The 20,178-nt window shown below is 43.0% G+C and overlaps 1 protein-coding gene across 1 annotated transcript in view; it reads left to right on the forward strand.

The window, feature by feature from the left end:
* The window catches only part of LOC149864813 (uncharacterized), a 60,523-nt gene extending 47,254 nt beyond the window's left edge, over nt 1-13,269 (forward strand). The window contains exon 6 of the mRNA XM_090046839.1: nt 308-13,269. The gene's annotated coding sequence lies outside the window, so the exon portion shown is untranslated. The remainder of the gene's footprint in view (nt 1-307) is intronic.
* The last annotated feature ends 6,909 nt before the right edge of the window (nt 13,270-20,178 follow it).

A 20,178-nucleotide genomic window follows, 5' to 3' on the forward strand; every position in this document is an offset into this window, starting at 1 on the left:
GGGAATGCCTGATTGCCAAAAAGGTGGCATAGCTCCCCTCTTCCACCGGTTGTATCTCCAAAGAGGAGTATACCTCCTCTGCTCGGGCCTGTAGAGGGGCTGTCAGGAAAGCTAAGGCGGACATAGAGCTAGGACTAGCATCTAAGATCAAAGATAATAAAAAGTCCTTTTTCAAGTATATAGGGAGGATGAAGGCGGCACCGGGAAATGTGGGGCCCCTGCAAGATTCTCTGGGCAATCTGGTGGTTGCACCAGAGGAGAAAGCTGACTTCTTTAACCAATTCTTCACCTCTGTTTTCTTGGGCAGGGACCGGGACTTCCCCACCATGATGCAAGATGGACTCGAGGGGAATGCCTCCAGACCTCAGGTTGGGGAGGACCAGGCTAGAGAGCTTCTGGAGGGGCTGGACATGTTCAAATTAGCGGGTCCAGATGCTTTCCACCCCAGCGTGTTGAGGGAGCTAGCAGGGGTTACTGCAGGGTCTTTGGCATGGCTTTACGAGCGCTTGTGGTGCTTGGGCCAAGTGCCAGATGATTGGAAGATAGCCAACATGGTCCCCATCTTTCAAAAAGGGAGGACCCAGGCAACTATAGGCCCGTCAGTCTTACCTCAATCCTAGGGAAACTCTTTGAGATCACCAAGGAGCACATCTGTGATGGGCCGGCTTCAGGGATGATGCTCAAAGGCAACCAGCACAGTTTCATTAGGGGCAGGAAATGTCAGACCAACCTGATTGCCTTTTATGATCAGGTCACAAAAGCATTGGATGCAGGTGTCACTGTGGACGTAGTCTTTCTGGAGTTCAGCAAGGCCTTTGACACCGTCTCCCACCCCATCCTCATTAAAAAACTAGGTGACTGTGGCATTGACACCTACCCAGTCAGATGGAGTGCAGATCGGCTGAAGGGTCGTACTCAAAGGGTGGTGGTGGACAGGTCATATTGGACCTGGAGATAAGTGGGCAGCGGAGTCCCCCAGGGCTCAGTCCTCGGGCCCATGCTGTTCAATCTCTTTATCAGTGATTTGGATGATGGAGTGAAAAGCAACCTGTTTAACTTCACTGATGATACCAACATTTGGGGTGAGGTGAGCATGCTAGTAGGGAGGGAAAGACTGCAGCAAGGCGTGGATAGGCTACAGGGGTGGGCTAACAAAAACAGGATGCGTTTCAATACTGACAAGTGCAGGGTGCTGCACTTGCGCAGTAGTAACCAACAGCACACTTATAAGATCAGGAAACTCTCTTCTTGAGAGCACAGAGGCAGAAAGGGATCTTGGAGTCATTACTGACTCCAAGATGAACATGGGCTGACAATGCGAGGTCATGGTTGGCAGGGCTAATCGGACCTTGTCGTGCATCCACAGGTGCATCTCAAGTAGTGCCAAGGAGGTGATCCTCCCCCTCTATGAGACACTGGTCAGGCCACAACTGGAATACTGTGTCCAGTTCTGTGCGCCCCACTTCAGGAGGGATGTGGACAACATTTAGAGGGTCCAGAGGAGGGCCACCCGCATGATCCAGGGACAACAGGGTAGACCCTACAATTAGAGACTGCAGGACCTGAACCTGTTCAGCCTTCACAAGAGAAGGCTGAGGGGAGACCCTGTGACCATCTATAAACTCACTAGGGGTGACCAGAAGGGTTTGGGAGAGACCTTGTTTCACCTAGCACCCCCTGGCATAACAAGGAATAACGGCCACAAGTTGTTGTAGAGTAGGTTTAGATTAGACATCCATAAGAACTACTTCACAGTTAGGGTGGCTAGGATCTGGAACCAATTTCCAAGGGAAGTGATGCTGGCTTCTACCCTGGGGGTCTTTAAGAGGCTTGATGCCTACCTGGATGGAGTCTTTTGAGCCCAGTTTTTCTCCTGCCCAGGCAGGGGGTCGGACTTGAAGATCTACAAGGTCCCTTCCGACCCTACTTCTATGATTCTATGAAAACCCCTACACACCTGGATATTACCTGCATCTTTGTAAATCCTTCTCAGCCCAGTTAACTCCACCATTTAAAAGAAGCAGCAGCTCATTGTTCATAGCATCAGCATCTTCTTTATCTGTGTGGAAGTCCACTTCAGTTCACCCCACCACCTTCTAGGACATGGGTCAGCAAATCCCGGCACATGTTCTGAGCATGGCATATAAGGGGATTTTGCTCGTCACACCACCACCAACCCAGGCTCCAGCAGCTGCTGCCAGCCATGGAGCCCAGGCTGCTCCCAGCAGGCAGCTGGGAGGCTGCAAGCATACTGGCCTCTGTGGGCTGGCTGCAGCCAGGAGGCTCCAAACAGCTGCTCCGGGCTCTGGCATGTCTGGCACCTTCCAAGGTAGACATTGTGGTTTTTTTGGCACTCTGGCCAAAAAACGTTGCCTACCCGTTCTAGGATTTGAGAGATCTTCTTTGATCCTAGGCTATTGCCCAGTTACCCCTCACTAAATGATCAGCCATTGTCATCACAACTCCTTTGAAGTTGCAGTAGCTGTCTTTATTTTATCTTTCCTGACCTTAACTTTGCAGCTTTATTTGTATCTTTAGCTTTATGAATTCAGGCAGGTAGAAAAATTGAACAGAGAAACAGAATCACCCAGAATATTTGCAAAATACCCCAGCCATTTTTCCAGTTGATCAGAGCATAGCTTGTTTCCAATTTCTATCCACAAATGTATTCATAAAATCATGTACAAACAGAACTGGGAAAACAGTGAGAAAAATTGATTGTATGGATTGTACTGTGCTCCCGCCGGGCCTCAATCATCTGGTCCCTTGCTGCTTGGCTCTGGATTTGGATGATGGTTCTCCACTCCGTCCCAATGGTCTTAGGGTGACGAGGTCTCACCCCAGGCAGTCTTATCCCCCACAATCCCACCTGCCATGACTTTGATGACCCTCTCAGTGGTGGGGTCCAACCGCCAGGGTTTGCCTATCTCAGGCCGAAGGCTCCAGCCTCCCCTGTACCTCGCCCTATACCCAGCCACGACAGAGTGATGTTATTAACGCAGCCAACCCTATCTCTACAAGATCCTATCCCTGGGTATCGCTTGAGCCTAAGCTATACGGCAAGGACTTACTGGTCCATCTAGGTCCTATGCCCTGCCGGACCTTCCTAACCACCAAGAATGTCCTAGGCTTCACGTTGCCCTCTGCCTTACTTGTTATACAAGCGCAACAGGTGATAGAAACAACAAACAAACAAAAAAAAAGAGGCTAACAACAAAACCGCCTACAACTCCTGTGATCCTCTAATTACTATCCTGGGGCACCTTAGTTACAGTGTGCCCCACAATTGTACAGTCCTTCCACCGACTGCTCCCTCGGTGCCACCTATTTTCTACCCCTAGTGTGGAATGTATGAAGCCAACCCTTGACATCCCTTCCAACTCAGAGTAAACCTTCCTCCGACAGACTCTTTTGGGTCTTCAGTCCAGTATTTGTCAGTTTTCGCTAGTCTCTTGGCGGATCACTGGGTGGATCACTGGTGCCGGGCTCTGCCTATAGGGATTTTCCTGTAGTCTCTCCTCGCGGCTTTAGAGTGATATGCAGCCTGGCCACCTCTGTCTTTCTTAGCCTGGCAAAGGTGTCTTTATATTGATGCTTCCCAGGGCACTCTCCTGCCCTATGGGCAGTGTTCTTATGCTCTCCCTCCTCCATGGTGGGTCCAGGGGATAGTTCCCCTGTGCCCTTTCTCAGCCTCTCCTCCCCTTCTGTCTTGCTATTTGCCCTTCTTATTCCTCTGTGCTGGCTCTCCTCCCTGTTCTCTCCAGCTGTCCGCACTTTGAAAAAACCACGGCTAACAAGCCGCCAGGTCCCACCGCCACTGCAGCAGTTCCTGCAGCAGGTAGGGTATTTTCGCTTATTTTCTCTTTTTCTGCATTTTTCCTGGGGTGTATTGTCCCCGAGGGTCCCTTCTTGACCCTTCGGGGTCCATGTCTTACACTTTCCCCGGGACATACTGAAACAGAAATATCAGGAGGTTTTTATTTCAGTGAGAAAAATGAACATTTCATTTTGGATTAATCCAAAATACTTGCTAGCTCAAAACCAAACTATTTTTATTCAAATTTCTCTTTGTAGAAACTTAAAAAAATGAGTCCTATCATTGAATGAAACATGCAGTGTCAAAAAGAAAATTAGAAAAGCTTCATTTAGAAATTGTCTAAACAAAGCCCACTGGCATTTCCAAAATGAAAAAAAAAATCATTCTAACGCTGTTCAGAATTAAATCTTTTTAACATCTTTGGAATTATTCCATTATTTTTTCCTGCCATAAACATTTGTCCCATCTGACCAAAATTATGAATAATTTCAACCCCTTCAAAATTTGATTTCTTGGAAAATTTCATTAAAAAAATACCCAACTTTAGTCACAATCTAGAACAAATGCCATTTTTGCTGTAAGTGAATCACACTGGCCACATCTACATATGTGATTTACTACAGAGTAGACTAATTAGGTGCAGAGTAAAGTGTCATCATCTATACATATATCAGTATTAGGCTTCAGTAAACTAATTAACACCACTAAAGTGTTAGGGACAGTACTATCTTACAGCAGAGCCATTAACTGTAATTAAATACATGTGTATGCACTTACCATGGGCATAAATTGGACCTGGTCAGCCCAGGCAGCAGGGTACCAGACTGATCACCTAGCCACACGGCTCCATACTTTTAGCACTCTTGTACCCCAGCAAGGCCTTCTACTACCCCCATGTGGGGCCTGGGGCAGAGCAGAGCAGGAGCGGCACTAGTGTAACTGCTCCACCTGGGTTCAAATTGCTGCTGTCTTGGGTGCATGTGTAGATTCTGCACCTGGGAGTAGTTTACTCTGTCTTAAACTGCTTTTAAATATATTGCTTTGAATTAATGACAAGTGTAGATGCACCCAGTTACTATTTTGTTGTTTTTTAAAGAACCCTGGCCACTTCCTACTTATATGATATTCTTTCTTAACAGAACAATCTCACCCCTCCCATTCTACCATTAATACCAGCCTCATTTCACAGCTACACAGAAATCAGCAAAAGAAAAGACCACAAAACCACATGAGTTTGCATCAACTGAGAATTTAAACATTTGGCAGTTTCAAAACATTTTTGTATGTTTCAGTGACAACATTTTTTTCCCCAAATTTCTAAATGGGAAAAAATTCTCCTTGGTCACCATGTTGCATTCTTGCACTATCCTCCAACAGTATTCCAGTTTTTATACAATTAACTAGTGATGAATTGACTTCGATCAATAAACATATTTACTGATCTCTACCAGTTCTCTTGTTTTCAAGGCTTTCCATTCAAATTGGTGAGGAATTGTTAGACCAAATATTTTTTTGGCTTTGAAAAATGTTAATACTTTGAAAGTAAAAATTTTGTTTAAACATATTATTTCTGCAAGCTTGTTTGCAAGGGCAGACCTCTCAGTTCCAATGTAGAAGTTCTAGACATACCCAAAGAGATAACACAATCCAAAAATATCCTACTGATTAGGGCATTCACCTATGATGGAAATGATGGAAGTAAAAGTCTCTCTCCCCCACATCCTGGCAATTGCTGTAACCACATCTGTTCTACTTTTTATAATTAGAAATAGTTAGCCCTGTTAGTCTGAAGTCAGACAGAAGGCAGAACAGAGTGGCACCTTAAAGGGCACTTTTACATGTGCCCTGGGGATTTCAGAGATTTCATTGAGATTGGAGTTGAAAGGGACCTCGGAAGATCATTGAGTCTAGACCCCTGTCCCAGGGGCAGGAAGTCAGCTAAGGTCAAAGGATCCCAGCAAGATAAGTGCCCAGACATTTCTTTAAAGAGTCCAGAGTAGGTGCTTGCACCACCTTTGGAGAAAGTCTATTCCAGGCCTTGGGGGGCTCGGACAGTGAAGTTTTTCCTTATGTCCGGCCTAAAACAGTCTTGCAGGAGTTTGTAGGGTGGGGGGTGGCACTTCAATAAGAGCAGCTCCAGAGACATTTAATTAAAAAAAAATTGTATCTTCTGTATCAGCGTCCCTACACTAAAAAATGGTGGGGGGTACCTGAACTAAGGCTCATCGACTGATATTGTGTATACTGATATTGTGTACACAATATCATACACAATATCAGTGATACACAATATCAGTTGATGAGCCTTAGTTCAGGTACGCCCCCCCCACCATTTTTTAGTGTAGGGACACTGATACATGAGATGCAGGAGGCTGCTGGAGTGCAGTAATTGCCATGCTCCAGCAGACTTGATTGAGTCTGCAATGCCTCCATGCTCATGTATAGGTACCTATGGAGATAAACTGACTCAGAGAGGAATAAGCTTCCATGGGCAACAATCTTGCCACTTGCTTTGTATAGTTAGGTATTTATCGAGACATAGAATCAGTTAGAATAGGGATTTCTATTGGATCTGCTCTAACCAACAAACTAATGTTTATTCTGAAAATTTTTCCATTCACTCTTATTTTTTTCATGCAACATTCTGAAAGATCCTAGTTTCATTCTGAAGAACAAATTCTGAAGATTACATTTCAAAGTTTGCATTCTGGTTGACCTTATCATTTTATATAATTGTTTTCACTTTTTATGTCCAGTCAAATTTCATTGTCTGTGTATGCTACCATAGCTAACCTCATTTAGCCTATCCAGGAGTTTTTCAGATTTGATTTAGGACTGTTTCATTTTTTCTATAATGTACCAACACACATTAAATATTTTATTATTGACCTTACTTGCCATAATCAGTTGTTCAATTATGATTAATGTTACAATATATAAACAGTTCTAAAGAACATATAAATAAAGTAAGATTAACTTAGTCTGGCCATTATTAAATGGCTGGTTTTCTTAGAAATCACAGGGAGGTAGGTCTTAAAGGGGAGTTCTATGGAGAGAGGAGTAGTAGCTTTATGGATAAGTTCAGGGAGGGCATTATGTATTTAAAAAAAATAGGTATAAAAGGCAATCTGAATTTAACAAGTAGGCATAGATGAGGTTGGTGTTATTGGCAGGACGGAAGGGGTGAGATTGCTTTCTGAGGAAACAAGATCATGTAAGTAGGAAGTGGCAGAGATATGAAGGGCATGATGCTTGAATTTGATGTGGTAAGAAAGGATGACATACTGAAGAGATTCTCAAAATAGTAAATGGGAGGATATATATATATAGAGAGAGAGAGTGAGCACAATGGGCAAAAAGATAATCTTAGTTTTGGGGGTTTTAGTTGATGGGAGATGGAAGGAGATGTAGTTGTGAGACTGGAAAAGCACACATGCCAGCATTGATTAATGTTTTTAAAGTAAGAAAGTTTAAGGTGTGCAGTTTCATGGACACAGTAATATTTTTGTCTCTTAAAACATATTTTGACAACTTTACTTGAAATATAGATAGGACTGATATATTGTCAAAGGCAGTAAAGAATGTAAGCTCCACTAGCTGAGCATTTCTAGTGCAAGGAACTTACATATAAAACGGACAGGCTTGGTATTAAGGAACTTACAAGATGGCCTACAAAGAAGCCTGAAACAAGGATCTCTGGTGGTGGAAATTCCTAGGAGCCTGAAACAAGGATCTCTGGTGGTGGACATAATTCCTATGTTAGCAGTGCAGCTACTCCTATTATGTGCCCCACTCGAGTAACTGCCTGCAAATGGATGTGGTGGGAAGCTGTTGTCAATGGCATCACTTTCCTTTTTTAAGTGCAGTACTTGCAGCCCTTTCCCTTGTACTAAGCACAAAAAAATGCTTAATGAAACAGTTGGTAAGTCATCCCTCGCCCCAAAGCTAGAAGTTACTCTAGAGAACAAGTCTGCACCTTTCCCTGCCAGCAGCAGAGCTTCATTTCCAACCTCATATCTGGCCATAGACCTCCAGGTAACCACTCCAAGCCATACATACTTTCACTGTAGCCTGATGCCATATTGCACGTTGAACCAGAAGTCTCTCTTCAGTGGCAGTACTCTGCTCTGGGGAATGAGCATACACATATGCCCACATCTCAGCTTGGTGCAGGTGCTCCGAACAAGAGACAGTATAATCAGGCCAGGTCAGGATTCTGGATCAGTGAACTTGAGAAGGGAAGTGAAAAGTATAAGCACCAAAACTTAACTATGTAGGTAATTAGCACAGCTTTGTGTAAGGTATTTGTACAGTCTATGGTATCCCTTACTCTTCCAAGTTTAGGAAACTGGAGCCAGGTTGCATTCCCTACATTGTCAAGCTATCATACTACAGGGATCAGGTGATATTTATTTTTCAGAATTTCTGAATATTTTTATGATGGTCTTTGGCCAGTCTTGACCACTTGAATTCAAACAATTTGAATTTTCAAGTGGTTATAATTTAACTGAACATTTTGAATGAGATCTAACAAATACAGATTTTTTTGGTTGCAAAGCATGAGCATAATATTTAGGCTTCTAGAGCCTGGGACAGCACAAATAAAAATAAATAGGTCTAAATCAATATTGAAAAAAATCTCACTGGAACAAAACTCCTAACTCAAAGATTTGTTTTAGCTTCACATTCATGGAATTTGCAACTCCAAGGGGATATATATCAAATTCACTCTCTCAGTTTTCACTCCTTCATTCAAGACAATCCCCAGATCCTTCTCCCCTTCTTTCTTATGTTTGCAGGAGGATGCTGAGTCAAAGAAGGAAAAGTGAGTAAGCATCCAGATCTTCCCTGAAGATCAAAGTATTAGAAGGGGGAAGTTTGAAAGGAAATTTGAAATGGAAATGCATAAGTTTCCCATTGATTTGTGTAATCTGGTAGACACTATCAAGCTTCTGTAACAAGCTTCTGTTAGCTAAGTTTTGAAAATACACTAAACCTCAAACCAACGGTGAATTTCAAGTGGGTTTGAGGTTCAGTGAAGATGTTGGCTGTTTAACTTAGTATGCGTACAAGGAAAGAGTTTACTTTGTAGTTTATGGATTATGATTATTTTAAACACACTTTATATTTATTGTGCACTTATATCATTAAGTGATGAAAACAATGAGTTCAGTTGAATATTAAAGCAGTAGATCCAGCAGGATCATGCTGCAAAGTAGTGAACAAGAAAGACAGAAATTAATATAAAAGCTACCAGAACGCTACTGAAGTGAAATGGATCATGAATCTAGTCTCAAAATGAGTACATTTCCATTATGCAGAATTTTGTAAATAACATTTTACAAAGCCAGAAGGACAGATAGCAAGAAAAGAAAGAGGGCCTTTGATAATTTATGATCCTCTCTACAGGCAAAAATGTTCTATTAAACGTTAATATTTATTCATATTATTGAAACCTATGAACAAATAAATACACGAGGTTCCATTCATTGTTTGTGCCAGAATGGAGTTAGGGTCAGTTATTTATTTTTTGTACAGTATTTCATGCATAGCCTTAAATAGTTCCCAAAATTTTAATTTCAGAGAGCTAGAATTTAACTGAACATTTCAAAAGTAATCCAAGAAATATAGAATTTCTGGTACAGATCATAAACATAATATTAAGTATTGTGTAATGTGTACAAATACTCAGTTAGTACTAGAAAGTTTAGCCATCTGTTGTGATTTGATTTGATTTGATGGGGAAAAAGTCTTAGCATATAAGACCAGCAAGGGAACCTATTAAAGCTGAAAAAATATTTAAGGAAAAATGTGTCCGTCAACATTTTTCTCTAATTAAGATATGTTAGAGTTAATAATTGTCACTTCAAGCTTGTTAGCACACTAGGATTCAGTCTTCCTCAGATTTCATTTAATCATATTGGCATAATGTGCAATTCCCAGGCATAATGAGATTAATGCTTAATATAGCACTGCTAAACTTAACTACTGTCCATAGTATGACATATGTGAAGATTCATTCTTTGTCATATAAACCATGTTGGGTAAATATCCACATTTATGTGGCTGTGATCTCTTTGTAAATTTATTTCCAATGTACCAGTATGTCTCAAGAGGCAGCAAGATTTATCTCATCCTAACAGAGCACAGGGTGCGATCTGTTACTCACAGGGGCATGAGAAGCAGCAAAGCAGCCTGCAGCTGGTTGCAATCTCAATTAGGCCCAATTGCCTTACTGGGAACAGGGCCCAGCTATTCCCTTTAAGAACAGGGCTCTGAGCAGCAAGGCCAGCAGTCTGCTGTTAGCAGCCAGGAGAATGCCACTTGACTAGAGCTGTTGCTCGTGACATCTTGGAGGGCAGGAGCTACGGGGATGGCAGGAGACTCCTGGTCCTGGGGCAGGACCTAAAACTACACCATGCTGGAGAGGATTAGGTGTGGTGGGACTGCTGGTGGTGGGGCAGTCTTCAGGAAATGCCACACTTGGGACTTCCCCAGTGAAGAGCAAGTATGGGGTGCCAGAAAGCCTCAGCCCCCAATGCCTTGTGGGTGACCCCATGGAAGGGAAAGGCTTGGGGAGCATGCCCTGAAGTCAAAGCAGGGGCCCATGCTCACAGTGAGTCCTGAGACAGGGTCCAGGTCGGAGAGGGACCCGATGCATCTTCCAGGCTCCCTGTGTAACCTGAGTTGCATTATGGATCCAGATGTTAGGGGCCCTAAGCCAAGGGGCCTAGATGAGAGGCTCCTCAGGCAAGGGGATAAGGGAATTTGTGAGGCCCAGCGTAGGGCAGCAGATTGAGGCCCTAGTATTGGGCTGTGAGGAGACAGAGGGTCCTGAGCTGGGCTTGGAGCCTTAATAGGGGCTTGGAGCTCTGATGGATTGAAGGAGAGCCCAGTATGAGGGCACAGCGACTGCGAGCTCCAGTGGGGAGTGAGAGACCCACATAAGACTCTGGAGCACAGGTCCCAGTGTGAGGACATGGGTTTCTAGGCCAGGTGTTAGGCCCTAGATGCCATCTGGGATGCATGGAACACAGTGTAGGGCAGGTTAGAGCTGTGTATATAAGCCTTTGGCATCGGGGGAAGTAAATAGGTAGCCCCCCACCTTGTTATTATTATTTAATTGTTATCATCTAGGCGGGCAGTTTGCCCAGAGACAAGTGAGTAGGCCAATGATTTGACCAGCCCCAGGACACACACTTGTTACACTCCTAAAATATACCTTTATAAAGCATGGATGTAATTTTTCCCCTTTCCAGTTAGCTACCATATTATATAACCTTGCACAATAATGGAATTAACATTTTAGGCTTTGTCTCATAATCTTACAGTGTTTTTTACATTATGACTGTAAAGACAAGAATCAGCTTTAATACACTGTAATTTAAAATTATGTAGCAATGTCTTGCACAAAAAGGAAAAAAAAAATCTGTAATCGGTAAAGAGCAACTCTACTGTATTCATTACAGTTCAGAAATAATGTCTTCCAGAGCAAAAAAGTACACAGCTGTTAGATTAGATTGATTATGAAGCACTAAGAAGTGTGCAGACATTGGGAGGCAAGGTTCTTTGGGTAGATGTGATATATTTTATTAGACCAACTAAATAGTTGGCAAAAAGTCCTTTGCTAGCTTTTGGGCATAAACACACTTCATCAGGCTTGGGAAGATTTTATATTATGTATAGGTAATATGTTACCTTTTTAGGATTGCACTACTTGACTCTTTAAATTTCATTTTCAGTCTGACCCATCAGATTTTGTGATGTGGAACCATTAGGAGCACTGTAGTCTACCATGTATCTGCAGCACTAGAAGCCTATTCAAATACTAGTTGTAGGATCCTCTCCAAGTTGGCTAGTAGTGATTTTCAGTTGCCTCCACTGTCTACCCTAGAGAACATGGTGATGGCCGGTTACGTTTTCCTATACCTACTGAATAAAGTGTTCAGAGGAAATACTGAGACTATCTCCTCTTATTTCAGCAGGGCAGTCATCCCTTTCTTTGTGGTAGGTAGTTGGGGAGATTAAATAAGATACACAAGGAATACAGCCTAAAAAAAAAAAAAAAATCTAGTATCCCTGGATGTTGGCTACCTTGAATGGGGAAACAGGGAACCAGAGGCTCCTACTGTTATCCAGACACATCTGTCCCAGCATGCTAGTTTTCCCTAGCCCATTCAACAGCTTATGTCCAAATAACAGGCTCTATTTTAACAAGGTGCACATGCAGTGTCATGCTCTCTCTGAATGCCTCTCATGTAATGAGACCTCAATTGTCTTATTCAACAAAGGAGACTGAAGTTACAAGTGCATATTCCCACATTATTCAAAGTGAAACTTCCATTCAGTTTTTTGGACACAACTAGAAAAGAAGAAAACAAAAAAGACATGAAAAGGAAAAAAAGAGAGAAAGAGGGAGGTAGAATGATTTAAGGAGCTTTGCTTCTAGAAGATTGCAGTTTTGTCATTCTCCATCCTACCTTATTGCTCGGAAAACATCCAAGAAAACCTCATATATATTGACAGAGCTGGCAAATCTAGTTATTGGTTCAGGTCCATGTCCATTGTTTATTTAGCACCAAAGCTCGTAGTTGTTATAATTGTAAAGATTTTTAATTCATAAAAGTTCTAGGAAAGATTCTAGGCCTTCAGTGCACAGTTAATTTATTAAATGTATTTGGCCAGATGTTTCTAAAAGAAATGTTATAGTCTCTGTACTATAGACTTAGTTTCTTTATGTTCCCTTCAGAAAATAAGATAATTAGAAGAAAAGCAGGTAAAGAACAGCCAGGAAAGACTTGTATAAAAATGTGAAACTGGTTCAAAATGGCTTACATGCACAGAAAAATCATAAACAGAAGCAACACTGAGAATGAATAGATGCTAGAAATGGCTTAGATCAATACCTTAGCTCTGAAGACACCTGAATTTAAGGAAAAACAGACCAAGATCTGAAAAAATAAGTTTGTATTGTCTGTCTCTAATGGCCTTCAGCCAAATCACTGATTCCAAATACCCTGCTAATTAGAAAAATAAATGGACCTGAACTTTATGGTCAAGCCCACCTCTAGTTAGAAATTATTCTACTTGTTATTTGGACTCTAAAAATTTACTGTTAATCGCTCCCATCCCCCCATTGAAGCCCTTGATTAAAATATATATATATTTATTCAAGAAGAATCTTGAATCACATACTTTCTTTTACCTCAGTGACATTTACTCAGATGCTTTCTTGAGTAGGGATGAAATTAAGCATATGTTCAAATGTTTCTCAAAATTGGATCCAAAGTTAAACCGTTTCCTGGTTTATGTACGATATAGTCTATCAGTTGTCTCAATGAACATACCAATCTGACACATGCTTTTTTAAGTTTATAGGGGTCTTCTTTCATTCTTGATTATAAAAAGTTTTGACTGTAATGTAAGACCATCAATAAAAATGATTAAAACAACATTTCTTCCAACCCTGGCCTCGGACCCTTTCATCTATCTCTAGGAAATACCCAATAGATGCCATCAATCTTTTAAAGCCTGCATGGAATTGTGCTGAACACCTGTAACTAGCATGTCAGTATCTTTCAAGGCCAGGTCCTTAAGCAGAATAACAAGCAGATAAGCAAAGAGAATTTTATTTGATCATAGTAAATTAGAGATAGGAAAGTGTGATTAGAGTGCAGAGAATCCCACCATCATCTGAGATATGGTTCTGTCCCTTGAAAAAAGACTTACCAGATAAATACCCAAGATACCCAAGATACTCTCTCAAGAAGAACTTAGTAGCATATAAACAAGCACTGATTAAAAAAGAAAAGAGTTACATGTGATGATAATTTATGTTGTACTCTTCACTCAAAGCAACAGTTACGCAGTGACTCCTCCACTTCCACCCGCATATCTTTGATGTTGGTATGCGTGGTATTAAGCATGCAAGTATTACCAAGTTGGGAACTGTATCCCCCATTTTTCTTTCCACTCTTCCTTTGCAGCCATGAGGATACTTCCATATCTCCTTCTATTCCAAGGTCATGAAGGGCCAAGCCAACTCTCTTTGCAACCCTGTAATTATCATTCATATTGGCTTGCATACATGTGAAGAAAAAGCAGTGCACTAAATCAGAAGGGGTTGCATGTTCAATATTCCTATGACAGCCAATCAAAACACTTTTAGAGGACCATCTCAAATCAAAACCTTTGAAGCACCAGAACTGTGCTCTTAAGGATCAGCTGCAGGTGTGGTCTCGTTTTCTTTTTCTGAGAAAAGCAGCAGCAACAACATGCACAGGAGGACAGGATGTGGTTAGAAAAACAAGTCTTATATGAGCCTAACAGCTCAGTAGAATCTAGCGATTTTTAAAAGTAGACAACAAAATTAACACTAAAGATGTACTTATGCATTTCTATAAAATAGAAATAATTACATACACAAGATACATTAAAAGAACATTAATCTAGATTGCCAAGTCAAGCATTTGAAATAAGAGATATAGGATTGCCTAAATAACCATGATTCTGCTCCCCTGTGCATCCCTTATATGTGGAAAAACAATATGCAATTGGATAAATACCGAGTCCCGTAAAACACACTGAGCTGTGTGCATATAGTGTGCAGCACCTAACAGTAGGCATTCCTGCTCTACATCGGGCTCATGCTTACTTATATACTGATACAATTTATTAGGACTGTGCAAAGCTTCAGGTGCTGATTTGATCTGAAGGAGATTCGGCCCAATTTGGTGGCTGAATCTCTGGATCTGAATCGAATCAGGAGACCAATTAAAAGGTCCAAATTGATTCAAAGCTCTCCGAATTGATTCAGAAAAGATTCAGAGAGCTTTGGCGATTCCGGCAGCTGCCTGCTCGCTGCAGCAGGCAGCTGGACCCAGACTCCATGCTGGTAAGTAGGGGGTGGGGGAGGGGACTATGGGGGGAACCCCTGCCAGGCCCCATCCCTTGCCTGCTCCCCCAACCCCCCTGAGTACCCCTTGACCCCTGCCTGCTCTCCCAGCCCCTCCATGGCTGCCCTGCCCATCCCAGCTCCTGGCACTTTAAAAAGAAAGCCCCCCCACTCACCAGCTGCTGCCAGGTGAAAGAGGCAATCCCTGCTGCCTCCCATTGCCCCACGCTGCATGGGGGCCTCTGCCACAAGCCCCCCCAACCCCTGCCTGCTCTCCCATCCCCCCATGGCTGTCACACATGCCCCACCACCCAACCCCTAAAAATAAAAAGTCCCTGCCTCACCAGCTGCTGCAGCAGCCTTCGGGCTTCTGGAAAGCCCCCCCCCCCATACAGCACATGGCAGTGGGGGGTAGCAGGGATCACCTACCCCCCACCTCCGGCCTGGCAGCAGCTGGTGAATCAGGGTTCTCTCCCCCCCCCCAAGGGCCAGGAGAGTCTGGGAGAGTGGGTGGGGGTCAGGGACTTGTGGCAGAGCCCCCCACATGGCATGGGGCAGAAGGGATCGTCCCCTGCCTGGCAGCCAGAGAGTGGGGGCTTTGTTTTTTTTTTAAAAGAGCTGGGAAAGCATGTGGGGCAGCCATTGAGAGCTGACAGGGGATGAGGCCAATTTAGAGATTCAGCCAATTTGGCAGTGGCTGCATCTCTGAATCAAATTCGGCCAAATTAATTCAGGACAGTGATTTGAAATCACCAAAGTGAATCACTGTCCCCCCCAATTCGGCCCAAAATTGGCCGAATCTGAATCTGAAGCGAATATTAGCTGCTTCACACAGGCCTACAATTTGTCCATCTCAACAGCTGACATGTAGCCACAGTAGAGCCTGGAGTTGGCCACACCACTTATGGGGCATGAACATCAATGACCTAGTCTTAATGAGACTTAGCTGCTCACTATCAAGAGCAATAAGAATTCCACAAAAAAAAGCCCATCCTGAGGAAAGTGTAGTTGGGGGTTACAAAGTCCAGAAAACCAGAAATTAATTTGACAAAGAAATAATTACTTCGAGGAAATTAGTGCTGTGTGCACATGTGGGGGAGTATTCTGTAGGTCTGGCAAGTAATGAATATCTGCTCTGCATGGTAAGGACCAATACTTTGTAAAGATCTGAAACAAAGTAGATATCAGACACTTAAAATTAGAATTTTTCAAACTGAGGATGACATTAAATTGATAAATGTACGAATACGATGGTCATGTACCTGGGAGGAATGGTTAGCCATAATGCAACACACACAGGAAATCAAAAATAATCAGAAAACAGGACCATTATCAGGGGAGTACATCAGGGCCTGGGGGAGCAACTATTCACCAAGGTCCTCCAGGGGACAACTAGAAATAACGGGCGCAAGCTGATTGAAGATCACATCAGACTACACACAAGAAAAAAAAACTTCTTTACAAGTCGAGTACATAGGGTTTAGAACAACCTCCCCCCAGAGGTAGTACACAGTCACCCAGTCTGGCAATCTTCAAAAAGCATCTTGATGCCCATCTTGCTGGGTCATCTGACCTTAGCAGTTTTTCCTACCCAAGTGCAGGGAGCCTGGACCCGATGATCTGTAAGGTCCCTTCCAGCTCCTAACAACTATGAAATTATGAATTATATTTTTTAAAACTAAGTTTGTATTAAGAAAGGTATATCAGTAAATCAATACAATGTTTTTGGTGACTATTGCATTAAGACTTATAGTAAGTTAGTTCCAAGAGAATATGGAAATAATTCTATGAGCTGGTTAATTTACTAGAAATCTTAGAACCCTCTTGTTGACCAGTCAATTTCCAAGATGTTCCATTTATAAGTCAGAAACATGAAACTGGGATCACAATATTGAAGGGATTCCCAACAATTCTTCTGGCATAGGGGAAGTGGCTTTGTTTAATGTTAAATGAAAGAAGACTCCAAATATACCAGTATTCTTAAAACACTACTGAGATTTAGGCAGCAAAACAATACCATTTGATTAATTTTTTCACTAGAGAGTTAAAAGTTTTACATTTTCACTGCTGATAAATTCAGTCTTATTTTAAATATTTGCATTTTGAAAAAAGTAAGTTATACAACTGTGCACTAATACAAAAGGAATATTGGACTGTGCAGAAATTACTATTGAAACTGAAATTTAAGTGTGTTAGAAATACCAAAGTACAATTAGTGAAATATAATTTGTTAGAGTCATGCTTGTAATTTACAAGTTAGGTTTCTCTCACACATGGAGGCTAGAGATTTACAGACGTAGCTTTGGCTACATCCATACTTACAGCCTTATCTACTATTAACTTCTTGGAGGAACTAATGATGCTTTACACTAAGTACTCAGTCTTTTAGTCCTCACATCAAATGAGCTTCCTGAGCCACATGGCTTCAGTTGCCTGAACTTTCCAGTTTTCAATTCACCAATTTTTTTAATCTGTTCATTCCCAGCAATTAGAATATTAATGTGTTAGATTTCTTTGGCACAAGTTCAAGTCCATTAGCTCCCACACAAAACAACAAAATACATTGTAATCAGTGGCTCATCCCTTCCAGAGATCTTAGAAGAGCTCCATGTCTGTGACTAAAAATGGCCACAAGATAAGACAAAATTTTCCATTTTCATTTGCCAAAAACCTTAAGTCACCACTTATGCACTGGAAAACTAGAAAAACACACAAATGTCAGAGACTATCTGCTTTCTTTATAACTTCACCTACTCAAAGGACACAGTTTTCTTTAACCTTATCCTCCAAACCACATTTTTCGTTATGAATGAAGTGCTTTCTAAACCACACGAGTCTAAATATTTTGCATCATTAACAACACAATGCCACTTTACCAGTCAGAGGAAATGCATAAAAATAGTGAATCCCTTATTGGAAGACTTGTAGCACAGAATATAGAGGCTAAGGGAACCAGTTGGATAAGGCAGAAGTGGTTTTATGCTACTCTTGTTGTACCTGTTGAAAGTTAGACTAGTCTCAGGGGAAGACAGACTTATTTAATCTTCTATGGGTAGTTTTATAGTCGGGGGTGCATCTACACATGATGCCATATCACCATAGCAATGTGTCACCATAGTGTTCATGGGCAAAAACCATGATTTCATAGACATTAGGGCTGGAAGGGACCTCAGAAGATCATTGAGTCCAGCCCCCCCCCCCCCCCCCAAAGGGCAGGAAGGCAGCTGCGGTCATAGGATCCCAGCAAGATAAGCATCCAATCTACTCTTGAAGGTGCTCAATGTAGGTGCTTGAGCCACCTCTGATGCCAGGCTATTCCAGACCTTGGGGGCTCGGACAGTAAAGAAATTCTTCCTTATGTCAAGCCTGAAACAGTCTTGCAGTAGTTTATAACCATTCAACCTCATCATCCTTTGGGGCACTCCGCTGAACAAGCGTTCCCCCAGATTCTGGTGGTCACCCCTGATAAACTTCTGGGCAGCCATCAGGTCACCCTTGAGCCTGTGCTTTTCCAGGCTAAAGAGCCCCATGGCTCTCAGCCCATCATCGTAAGGTCTGTTCTCCTGTCCTCTGATCAGGTGTGGGGCTTTTCTCTGGATTCTCTCAAGCTTCTCCACATCGTTTTTGAATTGTGGAGCCCAAAACTGGACGCAGTACTCCAGCTCTGGCCTCACCAAGGCAGAGTACAAGGGGAGGATGACGTCCTAGGATTAGCTTGAGAACCATCTATGGATGCAAGCCAGCATTTTTGGTTGTTTTACTAACTGCAGCATTGTATTGCAGGCTCATGTTCATCTTGTGGTCAATGATGACCCCCAAGTCTTCCGTAGTGCTAGCCAGTATAGCACTGCCGAGCCTATAAGGATGCTGCAGGTTTTTCCTCCCAAGGTGGAGAACCTTGCATTTTTCAGTGTTAAACACCATCAGGTTCTCATGCGCCCATTTGCTGAACCTGTCCAGGTCAGCCTGGATCACCCGCCTGTCTTCAGGCAAGGATGCTTTGCCCCAAAGTTTGGAGTTAGAAGTAGACTGGCCAAGTTCACTGATGACACCAATGTCCACATCATTAATGAAGAAGATGTTGAACAATACGGGTCCAAGGACAGAGCCTTGGGGGACCCCACTGGTCACAGGGCACCATTATGATTGACTTCTGTCAATTACTGCCCTCTGGGTCTGACCACAGAGCCAATTTCCCAGCCAGCGGATCGTGGTAGACCCGAGGCCACAACTGGCCTGTTTTGCCAAAAGGTGATCATGGGATACCAGATCGAAGGCTTTTTTGAAGTCAAAATATATGACATCAATCTCTTCTCCCTTGTCCAGGTGATAGGTCACCTGGTCATAAAAGGAAAATGAGATCGGTCAAGCAAGACCTACCCACAACAAACCCACACTGGCTATCCCTCAGGATGCTGGCATCGGCCAGTCCATTAAGGATGGCCTCTTTAATAAACTTTTCTAAGCTCTTCCCTGAGATAGAAGTCAGGCTGATGGGCCTATAGTTAGCCGGATCCACTTTCCTCCCTTCCTTGAAGATAGGCACCACATTGGCCTTCTTCCAGTCATCAGGCACTAGACTAGAGCACCAGGAGGAGTTCTCAAAGATCCATGCCAGGGGCTGAGTTATGATGCTCACCAGCTCCTTGAGTACCCTAGGGTGTAGATTGTCAGGGCCAGCTGACTTGAAGGTATGGAACCTCTCAAGGCGTTCCTTCTTCAGGTCAGCATTGTTGGAGGGCAGGGTATCTCCCTCACCCAGACCTCCCTGTCCCATAGTGGGCATGGGCGTCCCATGGGACTGATGAAAGACCAAAGCAAAGTACCCATTTAATAGGTAGGCTTTTTCCTGGGTGTCAGTTATCAGATCCAGTTCAGCAGGGGTCCAATATTGCCCTTGCTTTTCCTCCAACTCCCCACACATCTGAAAAAGGACTTTTTATTGTCCTTGATTCTTGAAGCTTCTTGGAGTTTGCTTGCAGCCTTGGCTTTCCTGGTTTGCTCCCTGCAGGACCAGACCAGCACAGAATATTCCTCTTTGGAGGTGAATCCCATCCCCCATCCTTTGTAGGCCTTTCTTTTTAGCCTCAGGAGGTCTGCTAGATCCCTGGAGAGCCAGGGGGGCTGCTGTGCCCTCTTGCTGCCTTTCCTCTGAGATGGAATAGACTCAGCTTGTGCATTGAGGATCGCTCCTTTGAGGAGAAACCACTCTTCCTGAACTCCCCTCCCCCTGGGTTCATGGTCCCTTAGGGTCTCATTGACAGCCTTCTGAGCTTGCCAAAGTCGGCTTTCCTGAAGTCTGACTTGCCAGCTTTACAGCAGATGGTGAAGGTGATCAGCTCGTGGCTGCTGTCTCCCAGCTTCCCATCGATCACTAGGTCACTGATTAGGTCATCCCCAGTAGCCAATACCAAGTCGAGCAGCGCTTTACCTCTTGTTGGCTCGTAGATTTCTTGATGATGCAGCC

The sequence above is a fragment of the Crocodylus siamensis genome, chromosome 5 (assembly GCF_052110815.1).
Source record: "Crocodylus siamensis isolate JL-2025a chromosome 5, ASM5211081v1, whole genome shotgun sequence".
Lineage (NCBI taxonomy): Eukaryota > Metazoa > Chordata > Crocodylia > Crocodylidae > Crocodylus > Crocodylus siamensis.